This window comes from Misgurnus anguillicaudatus, chromosome 5, assembly GCF_027580225.2.
Source record: "Misgurnus anguillicaudatus chromosome 5, ASM2758022v2, whole genome shotgun sequence".
NCBI classification, from domain to species: domain Eukaryota; kingdom Metazoa; phylum Chordata; class Actinopteri; order Cypriniformes; family Cobitidae; genus Misgurnus; species Misgurnus anguillicaudatus.
The window spans coordinates 19,461,150-19,477,951 of record NC_073341.2 but is presented as its reverse complement, the minus strand read 5'-3'; the positions used below and the strand labels follow the sequence as shown (position 1 = coordinate 19,477,951).

The 16,802-nt window shown below is 40.2% G+C and overlaps 2 long non-coding RNA genes across 2 annotated transcripts; both read right to left on the bottom strand.

The window, feature by feature from the left end:
• Nucleotides 1–12,616: 12,616 nt before the first annotated feature.
• On the bottom strand, nt 12,617–14,134 carry LOC129413404 (uncharacterized). Its single transcript, XR_008633915.2, has 2 exons — nt 13,926–14,134; nt 12,617–13,031 (listed from the first exon to the last, which is right to left on the bottom strand). It is a non-coding gene; the product is annotated as an uncharacterized lncRNA (long non-coding RNA).
• A 336-nt stretch (nt 14,135–14,470) lies between these two features.
• LOC141363841 (uncharacterized) lies at nt 14,471–15,901 on the bottom strand. Its single transcript, XR_012369429.1, has 3 exons — nt 15,802–15,901; nt 14,735–14,806; nt 14,471–14,646 (listed from the first exon to the last, which is right to left on the bottom strand). It is a non-coding gene; the product is annotated as an uncharacterized lncRNA (long non-coding RNA).
• Nucleotides 15,902–16,802: the final 901 nt, after the last annotated feature.

Below are 16,802 nucleotides of genomic sequence, written 5' to 3'. Positions count from 1 at the left end.
AACAAAGGGCTAAGGGCACTGATATAGCAACCAAACGAGGGGTAAATAATAAACAGGTGTGGTGACGCAGGTGTAGGAAATCACGCTGATGAAGAACCCAAATGACAGACGCGCATGAGCAGAGCTGTAAAACATAAACACAGACAATGAAAACACAGAAACAAAGCAACCAATCAAACTGACGTCCTAACAGAATCCCCCCTCCCAAAACCGCCACCGGGCGGTCCCAGAAGGGGCTCACCTTGTCGCCGACGGAGATCGTTAATCAACTCAGGGTCCAAAATGTCCCGGGCCGGTACCCAACACCTCTCCTCCGGACCGTAGCCCTCCCAGTCCACTAGATACTGAAAACCTCTGCCCCGCCGACGTGAATCTAATAACCGCTTAACTGAATAAGCAGGAGAACCGTCCACTAGATGAGGGGTGGGAGGGGTGGGAGCAGAGGGGACAGGATTAATACGGGAAAAAAAAACAGGTTTGATCTTGGAAACATGAAAAACCGGGTGAATCCGACCGAATGCTAAAGGCAATCTGAGCTTGACCGCAACCGGACTAATGACCTTAACTATACTGTATGGACCAAGGAAGCGAGGAGCCAGTTTACGTGAAGGCTCTCGGAGAGGCAGATCCTTGGAAGAGAGCCATACTTTCTGCCCACAAATATAGCGAGGGGCGGGTCGCCGGTGCCGGTCGGCCGCGACTTGGGTTCGTCTGGAAGTCTGAATTAAAGCGTTTCTGGCCCTATTCCAGATGCGTTTGCAGCGTTGAACGAAGGCCAGCGCAGACGGAACCGCCGCATCGGATTCCTGCGAGGGAAACAAAGGAGGCTGAAAACCCATCGAGGCTTCGAAAGGGGACATGTTAGTGGATGATACAGGCAGGGAATTATGTGCATATTCTACCCACGGAAGCTGTTGGCACCAAGAGTTCGGACATTGAGACGTCAGACAGCGGAGCGTACGACCAAGATCCTGATTAGCCCGTTCACATTGCCCATTGGTCTGAGGGTGATAACCTGAAGACAGGCTGGCAGTGGCACCGATCTGCTTACAGAATTCTTGCCAAAATCGAGAGATAAATTGGGGACCCCTGTCGGATACCACGTCTGTGGGTAAACCATGGAGACGGAAGACGTGTTCCACTAATATCTGAGACATCGCTTTGGCAGAGGGAAGCTTAGGTAGGGGAATAAAATGAACCGCTTTGGAGAAACGATCCACCACCGTGAGGATGACGGTGTTACCCTTAGAAACTGGTAAGCCGGTGACAAAATCAATGGCTATGTGTGACCAAGGACGGGTGGGTATGGGGAGAGATTTAAGCAGACCAATGGGAGGCTGATGAGACGCTTTATTACGAGCGCATACATGACAGGCTAAAACGAACTGTCTGACGTCGGAGCCCATAGCGGGCCACCAAAAACGTTGACGGACGGTAGCCAACGTTCTCCGAACTCCCGGATGGCCGAAAAACTTAGACTCGTGACCCCACCGGATGACCTCGGAGCGAAGCGCTGCCGGAACCCAAAGCCGACCCGCCGGGCACCCCTCTGGCACTTCACTCTCTCGTCCGGCCTCCCTCACCCGCTGCTCGATGCCCCAACCGAGAGCACCCACCACCCGCCCCTCAGGGAGGATGGTTTCGTCCCTCTCAACGTCAGGACTACCGAACAAGCGAGAGAGGGCATCAGGCTTTGTATTCTTTGAACCTGGCCGGTACGAGAGAGTAAAGTTAAAACGGTCAAAGAAGAGTGCCCACCGAGCCTGCCGCGATGTCACCCTCTTGGCTGAACGGACATATTCCAAATTTTTGTGGTCCGTCCAAACCAAGAAGGGCTCCGAGGTCCCCTCTAACCAGTGACGCCACTCACCCAAAGCCAATCGAACCGCCAGCAGCTCCCGGTTACCAATGTCGTAGTTTCGTTCAGCAGGGCTTAACCGGTGAGAAAAGAAAGCGCAAGGATGCACCTTTCCGTCCTTCGCAGACCGCTGAGAAAGCACGGCGCCTACCCCGACATCAGAAGCATCTACCTCCACAATAAACTGAGCCTCCGGATCTGGAATAGAAAGAACAGGAGCAGAGATAAACCGGGACTTTAAATTATCAAAGGCCTCCTGAGCGTCATTATTCCAACGGAAACATTCTTTAGTGGAAGTGAGAGCAGTAAGAGGTTTAGCAATCTGACCAAAGTTCCTAATGAATCGCCGATAAAAATTGGCAAAACCCAGAAACCGTTGTAACTCCTTACGAGTGTCGGGGACTGGCCACTCGGCTACCGCCTTAATCTTAGAAGGGTCTGGACGGATCTCGCCCGCGGCAATAACGTAACCAAGGAACGAAACCGAATCCCTATGAAACTCGCACTTCTCCGCCTTAACAAAGAGCTGATTTTCAAGAAGACGCCGGAGAACTCTGCGAACGTGCTGAGTGTGTACCTGCATAGACGGAGAAAAGATGAGAATATCATCAATGTACACAAACACGAATTTATTGATCATGTCTCTCAGCACGTCATTGACCAGAGTCTGGAAGACAGACGGAGCGTTACAAAGCCCGAACGGTAAAACGGAATAGTCAAAGTGTCCGGAAGGTGTATTAAAAGCTGTCTTCCACTCATCTCCCTCCCTAATGCGCACCAGATGGTAAGCATTGCGCAGATCTAATTTGGTGAAGACGCGCGCTCCCTGCAATAATTCAAAGGCCGACGACATTAAAGGCAGGGGATACCTATTCTTAATGGTAATGTCATTGAGACCTCTGTAATCAATGCATGGACGTAGGGAGCCGTCTTTCTTTTTAACAAAAAAGAAACCTGCCCCCGCAGGGGAAGTGGAGGGACGGATGAGACCGGCACGAAGGGAATCATTAATATAACGGTCCATAGCCTCTCTCTCAGGACCGGACAAAGAAAAAAGTCTACCTTTAGGCGGAGAAGTGCCTGGGAGGAGATCGATAGCGCAATCATACGGCCGGTGAGGAGGAAGGGAGGTGGCCCGGGCTTTATTGAACACCTGATGAAGATCTCCATACTCCGCCGGGACCCCGGTCAGATCGGCTGCAGAAACCTGAGAGACAGAAGAAACAGAACCAGAAGAAGCAGCACCAAGACAAGACACATGACATGACGATGACCAAGATAAAATAACACTATTACGCCAATCCACGTGAGGATTGTGCTGTGCCAACCAGGCATGACCCAAAATGATGGGCGAAAGAGATGAGCCTAGAAGGTACAGCACAATCTCCTCACGGTGGTTGCCGGAAACAAAAAGACTAACCGGGGGTGTACAGTGGGTGACCTGCGCTGTCTGCTGCCCTTTGAGAGTCCAAACCACGAGAGGAATCTTGAGGGGAACAGCGGGAATGCCCAACGAGCGAGCCAGCTCCTCGTCCAAGAAATTACCCTCGGCACCGGAGTCAAGAAGAGCCGAGGTGGGATGATCCAAGCCCCCAAAGGACAGAATAACAGGCAGATGAGAGCTAGAGACACGGGAGATTTCTTCAGTAGCCACGCCCACCAGGACTCCCGGTCTCACCGGCGGGCTGGATCTTTTAACGGACACCCTTTAGCGAAGTGCCCCGGCTTGCCACAGTAAAGGCAGAGACAATTTAGTAGACGTCGCTCTCTCTCCTTCTGAGAGAGACGCATGCGACCGAGCTGCATGGGTTCAGCCTCAGTGAGTGAAGTGGGCGTGGTAGAATTGGCAGACTCACTCTGGAGAACCCGATGACGCAGCGTGCGGCGGTGATGGCGAAGAAGCCTCCGAGCCTCAACCTTGAGTGCGAGCTCGATGATCTCGTCGAGTGAACGAGGCAAATCGTGGATAGCGATGTCATCCTGGATATCATCATTGAGGCCGTCAACAAACTGAGCACGTAGAGCTGAGTCATTCCAACCGCACGCTGTGGCCAGAGTCTTGAATCTAATGGAATACTCCGTGACTGAGTGCTTGTCCTGACCCAAACGCACCAAACGGGCGGCTGCGGCATCACCCTGCACCGACCGGTCAAACAGCTTCTCCATCTCACGCCGAAAGGCATCGAAAGACTGACAGCAGGGTGCGCGAGCATCCCAGACCGCAGTGCCCCACTCACGCGCTTGCCCGGTGAGCAGGGTAATACAGAAAGCTACCCGGGTCTGTTCTGTAGCATATCGTCGAGGCTGAAGTGCAAACACTAAAGAACACTGGGAAAGGAATGCCCGGCAGGAATTGGGATCGCCGTCATACGGCGGAGGGCTGGTGGCGTGGGGTTCCGCCTCCAAAGGCTGGCGGGGTTGACTGACCTCTCGACGGACCTGATCGAGCTGAGCGCTAAGCTCAGTGAAGCGAGACGAGAGATCCTCGACCTCACGGGACGCTGATGTAATCTGTGCCGTGTGCTGACCCAACCAGGCTCCCTGCTGGGCGATGGCAGTACGCACTGACTCGGCATCTGCTGGATCCATTTGAAGGCGAGTTCGTCTGTCAGGATTTACACAGGGAGACTGAGACAGGATCCAATTGCAGAAAATAAATGTTTTAATAAAGTCACTGTCCACAAGACTGAGCTTGGGTGAATAATTCAGAAAGTAAATCAGAGAGAGAGAAGATCCGCTGTGCGTTGACAGGGTGAGGTTTTCCGCTGTGCGTAGACAGGGTGAGAGTTCCAATGAGCGAAGGTCAGCTGAGAAATCCACTGCTTGAAGACAGGGTGACAGATCCACTGAGCGATGTCAGGGTGAATAATCCACTGCGCGAAGACAGGGTGAATAAATTAACTTCCACGGAGAATTTAACCGGGCAAGCCGGACCGCGGCTACAGACCCTGCGTAGGTACGCTGGACAGCGCCTCAGGCCGCACAACAGCCGAAGCTGCAGCGGAGAGTGAGATGCAAACCACTCGGAGAAGGCAGAGCAGTGGGTGACCTGGCAGATGGTGACAGCAGAGAACTCAGGTAAAATACGGAAAATAACTAAAGAAATAAACTGGAACTATGAATATTAACTTGACTTTGAAGTAAAAATAAAATAACAAAATAACAGATAACTAGAGTTATATAATACTGGGAACTAGATCGACTAGACTAGACAAGACAGGACAGGAGAAATGGCAAGGCACATACAATGACGAACTCGCAGAGAACAAAGGGCTAAGGGCACTGATATAGCAACCAAACGAGGGGTAAATAATAAACAGGTGTGGTGACGCAGGTGTAGGAAATCACGCTGATGAAGAACCCAAATGACAGACGCGCATGAGCAGAGCTGTAAAACATAAACACAGACAATGAAAACACAGAAACAAAGCAACCAATCAAACTGACGTCCTAACAACAATGTCCTGTCCTTCAGCATGCTGCTTCACTGCACTAAACACGGTTTTTAATGAGTCCACTAGGCCGGCTCATTGAGCAGTAGCTCTCTTTCTCTATATATATCTCTATTTCTCATCTTCTGAACAAATATTGCTAATTAAACTTTTTCCCCGGGCAACCTTACCACCTATGAGCAAAATGATCTTTGTGAACATACTGTATGTGAAGAAATATCATCACAATCTTTAAGAACATCTTGCAATATATATTTGACCATAGCTATTTTGGTATCTGATTCTTTTCTCTGTATTCTGAAACTCACTTTAACCCTTGTATTGTGTTCGATTTTTGTGACGATTTTGATGGAACGGGTCAAATTGACCCGCATTGGATTCAATGCAATTACTTAAATATCACATTAAAAACAAGAAGGAATTAGGTATGAACAGGACCATTTTAGTTTCAGAATTTATCACACATTACAAACACTTAAAAATAAAAAGTATGATTTTAAAAAATGCATTTAACCACAATTTTTAACATGTTTATTTTAACAAATGTTGCACAAAAACTGTTGCAACATTTAACATTTTATATTTTACATTTTTTTTAACATACCTATGTTTAAAACATCCTAAATGAACAATTTAATATTGCTGTGAAATGAAATGAAGTTTTCTTTTTCTAAATCTCATCTTTTGTTCTTGAGGCTCATTGTACAAATTCAAGAAATCACTGTTTACATGATGTGCACACATCAAGCATGTGCGTTCTGACTTCTTGCATTTTACACAAATGGTGCTTATTTTGGTGTCATGTTTTGTGGGGCACGGCTGGCATCACCTGTATTCACCTCTGGATTTTCTGTGGGTCTGAATTCATCTGCTTTACAGAGTATTTCATATACATTGAAAATAGAAATGATAGTTCACATTTACTTTTCTGTGTCTGAGGAAGTCTTTATCAGTACTGAAAATAGTGAGAAAAAGCTCACCTTTCCCTTTCCAGGGTAGTAAAACACCAACATATGCGCAATAAATGTATTTAATTTGTGTCTATACAGTTGCCTTGGAACAAACAAATATGGGTGAAATTGACATTGATTGACTTCAAAACACATCAGTGTATCCTAACTTTGCATGCATGTTCATGGCCCTAAATGAGAAAAAGTGACAAAATGTCTGGAAGAAAACGGTAACTTAAGTAGTATTTCATATACATTGTAAATAGAAATGATAGCTCACGTTTACCACCTGTGTTTGTAAAATTATTTTTCAGTACTCAAAAGAGTGAGGAGAAGCATTTTTACCCCCATTTCAGGATAGTAAAACACCAATATAGCAACAAACACTAAAAATATATATTTAATTTAGGTCTATACAGTTGCTTTGGAACAAAACAATATGCGGGTCAAATTGACCCGCGAACCTCAAAATCGTTACAAAATTATTTTGGTACAGTTCAAAACATATCAGCATGTCCAAACTTTGCGTGCATGTTCATGGCCATAAATGAGAAAAAGTCACAAAATTTCAAGAATAAAATCACAGGTTAACTGGTTTATCCGACAGCTTAAAAATCAAAACGGGTCAAATTGACCCGGAACATAATATGAGATAGTACCCATTGAATTTTGTATTTGGAAAAGCAAATACGGAAGCAGATGGCTACCGTCAACTGTGTGCTTACTATCATTTATCAAAATATCTTATTTCAAGTTCAACAGAATAAAGAAACGCATTACAGGTTTAAAGCAACATCAAGGGTGAGTAAATAATGACAACATTTTAATTTATGGGTAATCTAAATGCACCCTCCTTTGTGCTGTATGTTGTTGAACATCTATTTGTTACTGCATGTGTATTATTAGACAACAAGGGCTGTAGACTTCTTATTGAGTGGCTTTGAAATATTATCGTCTCATGAGGGTTTATAATTGTTTTAACAGACCCTAGAGGGTATTTTTAATATTTTGAAGATGATAAATCCTTAAAAGTGTAATCACTTGAAGTACCCTGCTGCTGTCAATTGACTATTAATTGTAAATTATTTCTCTTCATTTGCTCGTTCATTTACATTCATCAAAAGCTGATGTACTTAATTAGATCACAGCAGGCTGCCCCCCCTCTTTCTCATTATAATGATCATATGCGCTTTAAAGGGGCCATGTCAATTGTCCAACTGGGATCTGTGAAATATCCAGTACTGCATTATGTTACATAATAGCTTGATTTATGTGCAGCTTTAGACACAATTTCTGCATGCATTAAGTATTGAGATTATGTACATGAATATTTAGGTTTGTAAAATCAAAAAGCAATGATGTGTGTTCCAGAATCAAATGAAATTGTCCAACATGAAAATATCTTGTTGCTGTAATATGGTGAAACAGAGCACACTGTAAGTGCCACATAACTGTATGAGCAACCCTATATCACGAAATTACGTACCTATAGGCACGTATGTACCAACGTGACAATGTCACGTCTTGCCGAGCTTGAACGTGAGCACGTCAGGCCCCTCTGTCCGTGTCACTGTCACACACCGGTACCTCAACTTCTTTGTCCCACTTTCAAACCATTGTCGCTTCAGTTTAGGGCTAGATTTGGTGCTTGCGTTATATGTCACTTTAAGTATTGGTTTATAAAAAAAAGATACAAGACTTATTATTTTATATTTTCTAAACTTTTACCAATTGTCGCCTAACGTTGGGGTTAGAGTTGGGTTTGGGTAGGGATGTCATTTTATGTAAATCTAACCCTAAACCGAAGCAACAATGGTAAGAAATTAGGACAAAAAAGTTGAGTAACCAATACGTGACAGTGACACAAACAGAAAGCGTGACATGCTCACGTTCAAACTCGGCAAAACGTGACATTGAGGTACGTAATTTCGTGATACTTGGTTGGTATGGGAGATGTGTGCAATTATTTTGGTAAATGAAGTACCTTAAACTAGTTTCTCCAAACCTGGCTCATGCATTCTGACTTATTAATACAGTTATAGAGTTGTTTCCTCATGCTAAATGTAGGCAAAGTGTCAAAAAAGCAGTTGGGCGTGTTACAGAGTATTTCTGTGCCAAATGCACTTCGCCAGGGTTCGTACAAGTTTCTGAAAGTTTTTTTTTATTACGGGTCCAGCTGACGTTTCAGGGGTTTCTATACGTATCACTTCTTTTTATGGGCACTTCCCCCCGAAAACCCCGCCCACCCGTCAATCAGCAGGAGACGCTAGAACTTGCAAACATTCACATCACGCGACAGCTTTGTTTAATTTCAAAACTCAACAATGGCAAAAAAGTGTGTTTTGTGGATGTAAGGAGAAGAAAGCCAGCCTTATGAAAACAATGGATATAGTTTATTATCCCGGGTAGCAGCGGAGTTTTGCTTGTGTGTTTGTTTAACGCTGGATATCATTGAAAAGTCACAACTGGGTCAAGAGTTGCATGCGGTAAGTAAGACTTCTGTCTTATGTTGGAAATAGGCACGTGCGTATTATATAAATGACACAAACATGTAGTGAATCATAAGTTAAACAGTGTTGTATAGTCATGCATGACTCGTACTCGCTCCTCCCGCAGTAGTAACTCCTCCTTCTTCATTTTTTTGTACGTTATCGGAAAGATTTGGTCAAGCTAATCTTTCTTTTATAAATCTGATTAAACTAAAGACTCTTCAGAGATATAAAGGATGTATTACTCTAAAGGTACTCCAGATTAACATCAGAAATGCAGAAACAGCATGTGTAATGTGAGCTTTAACCATAAGCCATTAGTACCTTGATTCTTACTGAAATGTCCCCTATGGTGCTATCAAAACATTGCTCTTATTGGTTCAACCAGTAACAGTGTGTTTCAGATAACTTGTATACAAAGAGTTAAAATGTTAGTTTTGTTAAATGACTCGGGTAGCTCAGAAAATGCAAACTTTAGCTTTAGATAAAATAACATTTTACATTGTACAAAATATTACTAACTGTAACAGTATGACTTACTGACTATATTAAATGATACTAACTGCAGGTGCTGTGCAGGTGCTGGTGTCAATTGAATTTAAAGAGATCTGCACATCTAATTTTAGACGCATTTAAAAATAGCTGCCGTTTCCTTTTCCAGATTTGCATCTTCCATTCTTGATGGTTGATTTCCTGTATTTTGGCAGAAATAATCAAAAAGAAATGAATTAAAGGATGCATTCATACTAACACGGTCAGTTTGCAAATCAACACTGCAAACCACTGTAAACTTTTACCCTGAATTATAGCACAGTGGATGTTTGAAGGGCGGTGACTCCGTAACTAAATTATGACAGTGAAAGTGAAAAAATGTAGGCAAAGTAAAAACAGAAAAAAAGATGAAGACAGGGTACATATTGTTGTCTTGGTGACTGTTGCTAAGTAGCAATTTCAGGGTAGCATAGAAACAAAATGAGCTAAAGACTTAGAATACCGTGCAAGAATTGAGTCGATTAGATGCATGAAGAACAGCGGATAGACGACAGGATTTTAAGAAATGTGTAGCCTGCGTGTGCCCGTGTGGCATGGAGTTAAGTCTAGACTTGAGTGACCAGAATTATTTTTAGCTCACCTCAAGCAGTGTGAGACCCCTGGAGAACCGAGCATTGAGAGATTTAATTATGGAAGAAGAAGGAGTGGCAGAGAGAGAGAGAGAGCAAGAGCATGCAAGACTGATTTAATCAACAATACATACAATTAGCTCAGAGGAGGACCTTTAAAACTGAATTAATTGGAAATCAGGGAGGCTTTTGCTTCATGTGGTCGAGCGATGGATTAGAGCACACAAAATGGACAATAGAATTCAGAATGATGTGTCTTCAGCTGTGACCATTATCAGGCGACAGCCATCCCTGAGGCTTTTAACTCATTTATGGCATGCCTGGGGATTTGTTCTTAATAAAAATAGACACTGATGATTCAAACATGCACTCCACGTGAACTGACATGCAAATCATACTGCTGTAGATGAATTCGGATGAATTATTGAACAGTATCCGGTGGATGGGAACAGTACAGCAGGATGACGGTCACCTACAATGTTCTGTGAACTGTGCTGATTTCAAATAGGTTACATGCACAAAGGTGCAGACGCAGGCAGTTTCCTTACTTATTACATTTTAATCAGGTTTATATTAGCAGTTTGCCTCTATTGTGTGTAGTCAACATAATTATGCAGAAATTGTGAGTGTAATTAAATTGTGTTTACTCTTTAAACAAGTGTGAATGTAATGGCTGAATATGAGATCTTAAACATAAACGTATGTTATTGTTCTGCAAGTGCATTTATACCAAGCTAAAAAATGTTTTTATGATGATGTTTAAAGGCCTGTATATTATCTTGAAGCTTGATTATCTGATATTATCTTTATGCTGAGCATTTTGATAATCTGTTGAAAAGACCAACAGATATTTTTGTAGCGATATTGTAGATTTGTCCTACACTCTGGCTATAACACTTTTTAATACACACATAATAGTAGTCTGAGTAGTATTTCACAATTTGCTCAGTCACTGGGATTTTCACACACAACCATTTCTAGGGTTTACAAAGAATGGTGTGAAAAGTGAAAAACATCTAGTATGCGACAGTCCTGTGGGCAAAAATGCCTTGTTGATGCTGAAGGTCAGAGGAGAATAGACCGACTGTTTCAAGCTGACCCACCATGTCCATCCCTTTATGACCACCATGTACCCATCCTTTGATGGCTACTTCCAGCAGGATAATGCCCCATGTCACAAAGCTCAAATCATTTCAAATTGGTTTCTTGAACATGAAAATGAGTTCACTGTACTAAAATGGCCCCCACAGTCACCAGATCTCAACCCAATAGAGCATATTTGGGATGTGGTGGAACGGGAGCTTCGTGCCCTGGATGTGCATCCCACAAATCTCCATCAACTGCAAGATGCTATCCTATCAATATCGGCCAACATTTCTAAAGAATGCTTTCAGCACCTTGTTGAATCAATGGCATATAGAATTAAGGGAGTTCTGAAGGCGAAAGGGGGTCAAACACAGTATTAGTATGAGGTTCCTAATAATCCTATAGGTGAGTGTACATGTTCACAGAGAAGAAGGGCCAGTCAAGTTGAACTAAGGCAATGTAACTGGAATACCAGTCTTTACAACCAAAAAATGTAGAGCAGTGGTTATCAAACTGGGGACTGTGGACCCCTTAGGGCCCCCAGTTTTATGAGATGGTATAACATACATTAACTTTTCATAATTTCTGTGTAATTTAACCTCAGAAAAAAAGGCTACTAACCAAAAGCACTACATTGTATAATTTAATTTGTTTTTGAGTTTTATGTAATACATTTTCTTCTGCAGGGCCACAATGCGATGCACCCTACACAAGGGGGGCTGCATGCTGAAACAGTTTGAGAACCATTGATGTGGAGAATAATTAAATGGATCATTAAACACAATGAAGCTTGAGACAAATGTGCCACAGCAGAAAACTACAAAGAGTGTGGGAAAACTTTGTCTAATATGATGAGTCTCGGTTTTCGCTGCAAAATTCAGAAGATAGGTAAAGTTAGAATTTGGCATAAACCAAACTAAATTCATTAATTCATCATAAATGTGGTGTAATTAAACCTCAGGAAAATACGGCTACTAACCAACAGCACTATATTAATTATAATAATAATTATAAAAAATAATCATATAAAAATTATAATGTAATATTTTTTGTTTAAGTTTTAGAAGGTTTTATGTCACAAATTTGGGGGCCACGAAGGAATGTACCAAACACAAGTTTGAGAAAAGGTTTGAGAACCACTGGCATAAACAACATGATTGCAATGATTTATTCTATAATTCTGTGCGTGTGTGTGTGTGTGTGCGTGCGTGCGTGCGTGCGTGTGTGTGTGCGTGCGTGCGTACGTGTATGCGTGTGTAAATATGCAAGTGAAAGTAAATATATTAAGTGAAAGTGCTCCCTCTGCTGACTATAGGAAATATTTCTCTGTTAAGGGGACATATCATGAAAATCTGACTTTTTCTATGTTTAAGTTCTATAATTGGAATCCCAGGGCTTCTATCAACCTAGAAAATGTAAAAAAAATTAACCCAGTAAGTTTTGATAAACCATTCTCTCCATCATGTGAAAAAATAGGTAATTGAACACACCCAAAAACGGCACAGTTTTGCTCACACCTATAAAGTGGAGATTTTAGATTTTAACATGCTATAAAAATTACATACGCACTTTGGAGACACCAAAAATTTATTTTACATCTTAAATAAGTCTTTAAGCCTATTTAAGCTTTTAATACAAATATTTTACAAAATGCATATTGAGCTTTGCTCTTGTTTATTACACTTGTTGTTCCATGTTTAAGTTTGTGGACACACAGCTCGGCACACTTACATAATGTGATTTAATTAAACTTTTATTTTACATTTTATTACAACATTTACATAACATTTGTAATATACATAGTCTACAGGTATTGTTGTTTATTATTTCATGCAACTTGTGCCGTTGGGTCTCAAAAGTGCAATAAGTTATTTTGTAAACTTATCTTGTAAATCTAGCTATTGATTACAAGGAACTTCTTCTTTGTTTTTGACCTTCGTATTTTGTTTCTGTTGGGTTTCTGTTCGGTTCTTCATCCTCAATGCACTGTTCCTCAGTTTCTAAAATTGTTGTGTTTCTTTTAGAATCATAACCTGAGTCACATGAATCATTAGACGTGACAGACAGTTTTCGTACTGTGAATGAAAGACAAATATAGATGAAAAGTTTCTATTTGGAAAATTAGACAATCATTAGAAAAAGTAAAGTAACCACGAAAAATCAATGAAATGTCTGAAATATAGTTTCAGTAAGATGTGGTACTGTATATTGTTCGGCTTACACTTTGGGAAAGTTTCCCAGACAGGGCTTAAGACTAGTCCCAGACTAAAATGCATGTCTGAGCTAATTAAAATCTGTGTCCTATTTTTTAAAGTTCCCATTTTTCCTGACCACATTTTTCAAACTTTAGTTGGTGTGCAAGATTGCTGTTAGAGCATAAATAATACCTACAAAAATTTTCTTAAACAGAATTCCCCTTTCAGCCAACGGCCAGTTTGGACTACAGCCCTCTACTTCCCGGTTGAATGATGTCAAAGTAAGAGTTTTTGACTAAACTCCGCCCACAGGAATATGTCAGTCGCCAGCTAAGCTTAAACGGCTCTGGCTAAGCTAAGCTGCTGTCGAATCACAACGCACACAAAAAAACTACACAATCAGAACTCGTTACGTATTTCTGAAGGAGGGACTTAATAGAACAAGGAAGACATCAGCCCGTTTTGAGGACATATGAACCCAGCGCTATACAGATAAGTAAATTGTGTAAAAAATACTGCGTTTTTTACATGTGAAACATGAACACATGTTATATTGCACACCGTAAACACAATCAAAGCTTCAAAAGCACAGGAAAAATGAGACCTTTAAATATATCAGTGCCGTTTTGTCACAAGATACACAGAACCAATGTGTTTTTGTAAGGTATGTTTGTAAAAACAACTTAGATGGACTCCTAATATAAATAAGGCTTCGTCCTGGCTTAATCTAAACTCTGTCCAGGGAAACCACCCATTTGAGTTCAGTTTACTTACAGTTTGTGATGTGTGTGATGTAAGTTAAAAATTCACACACATCAATGTATATTTTCTCATCCCAGCTTGCTCTGTATATCTTTCTTTCTTGTGTTTGGGTTTCATTTAAAGTATATGTGGGGAAATTAATGATTGAAACCATGATACACCACAGAAATATCACGCAGTGGAAATATCCAAAAAATGCAGTTTCAAAATTATTTCCTGCATGAAACAAGACCTGAAAATGAGACACCTACTTGTAAAAAAAATCTGTGGTTTCACTGAAATAATCTTGGAAAGTACTCAGAAATTTGTTTAACTTAAAAAATCTGTTATAATGAGTAAATGTTTAAATAAGTGTCTTAACATTTAAAAAAAAGTAAAATGTATACAGATTACAAAATCTGGCATAATTTTGAATGTTTTGATGTTCACTCCTAAAAAATAAGAAAACATTATTGCTTTAGTTTTTTTCAGAAAATGTCATTGGCTATCAAATGGCATTGGTTGCCAACATTTATTTTTATTTACACGTAAGTAAGAGGTTTAAAAGGTTACAAGACATTCACATAGCCTATATAGCCTACTGTAAACATTAATGAGCATTTTGTTTGGTGTTTAAGAAGCTGATATTTTTCATATGGACTACATTCATTACCTGAATATGTAGGATATAAAATCAATTCTTCCTTTGGAATTCTGACTCCTGTTTTGGGCAGTGATGTGCTCTTTGCCCCTACTAGAAAAGAGGAGAAATAGCACTGATAATATAATATGATAATATTTAACACACATATTGTTTTACTGTTATTTATTGCACGACTCACTATTGATTGGATGTTCCATGCTCTTTCTCTTTGATTCTCGTTTTTCTGCTGCCATTTTTACCATCTCCATTTCTGTAATATAATTTATTATTCATAAGACTTTTGTTGACATATATCTGTAGTTTATTTGTTTTACTTATAGTGTATTATAGTTTTCTGTAGTTGTGATCTTTATAACAAAACAGTAGTTACTGAATTAGCTTTACTCCTTTTGCCACAAATCTCCTGTACAATGTTTTAAAGATTTTCTATTAACTCTGTGAACATACGGTATGGATAAGATATGTGTATCGATGTGAACATATTTTCATATCATGGTAGGAATATCATATAAGTCTAAATTAATATTGGAATGCAATTAAAAAACATCACAAAGTGATCATCTGATCCGCATTCCAAACATGAATGCTTCAGTCTGGATCTCACTCGACCTGAAAACAAGATGTTTCTATAAAGATTATTAATCTATAATAGAGAAAACACCTCAATTATAAAACAACACTATAATCATTTTTTTGTGGTTTTAGTCTACTTTTATTATATTTTAAGACTCTCCACAAACTCAAAATATCAAAAATGTGTTTCCACATGTGGAATACAGCACTGTAAAAAATGTCTGTAGAAATTACAGTATTACTATCTGCCAGTAATTTACTGTAGATTTTACATTTATGTTATTTACTGGCAACAGTTTGTTTAAAGTTAAATAAACATTAAACTTTTTCAGTCTTTATCATCTACAATAAGTTACTGGCAACCAGCTGCATAATTATTTTTTTACAGTAAGTACCAAATATTTTTACCATAAGTCCTAATAAATATGCATACTTTATTACAAAATTTGTATCATCAGCAAACTCAACAAAACATTTCTATGTGTTTTTCTACCTTTCATGTTAGTGTGAGGTTGTCCAAAGCATAAAAATATCAAACCATTGTCATTATCAGTATCAGTGAGGTATAAACAGTACTCATCAAATGATACCAATGTTCAAATTTGGTTGAAGAATTTTAAACATTAAAAAAGCAGAATTTATATTTATGCAGCAAGGTAATATTTCTCTTACCTTACGCTCACAAATCGCTTTATGAAACCTTAATTGACAAGGAAGAAACGAGTTGGAAGAAACAAGGAAGAAAAAATCTTCCCCTCCTGCCTGAAATACCGGTTCATCCAGATGCTTCAAAGTACTTCAAAGTTTATTTAAGTAAACTCTGGCTATCTTCATTTAAGCAACTTGAAAGTGTCTTTGAATTGTTTTTTAAGTATTCATGAAAAATGCAGTGGGCTCACCATCATGTTTTTATAGCACTTAAGTAAACAACAATGCACAGTCTTGTGAAATTGAAAGTGTTTTTTTAAAGAACCCCTATTTTCATATAGATTTTACAATTCTTTTGATGTGTAAGTTATATGTTAACAATCTGTAAAGTGACAAATCCCAAACACAATGACAAAAGTTATCTACATCAAATAAAATCTCTTTTCTTGGACTACAACAGACACAAGGATTGTAGGCAACAGTTTACTTCTGCAATGAGTTGACCTGAACTTAATGCACATTATCATAATTACGCCCACTTCTATGCCTATGTTTTCATATTTAAAGAATTTGCTAGTCACTATTCAAAGCATGATTCAAACACGAGTTTTGAGCAGTGTAGAGTAGCGCTTCTTGTTTGTTGTTTATACTCAAACCATTCTTGATATACTTTCACTTTCTGCTCAAGCCGCGCTGGCAAAGTTGATCGATCAGCTTGGTCATCTGCATTATCTGGATCAGATTCAGGCTCATATTGATAAGGTAGTAAACAGTAGCAGCTCCTGACTATAAATTTAGGTGGGGCAGACTCTGTGTGGTAGGTTATATGACTAACTTATAATTAACTGCTAGTGGTATAAGTTTTACATTAAATGACAGGACGCATGCAGAACACTGAGAAGAGGTCTAGTGTCCATTCAGCCTGACGGAGGCACTCTGATGCTGAATTTGGTTTTAGCCTTTTCAGATAAATATTTTAAAAATGAAAAAGTAAGCATGGAAAATAAACCACTTTATTTTGTTTA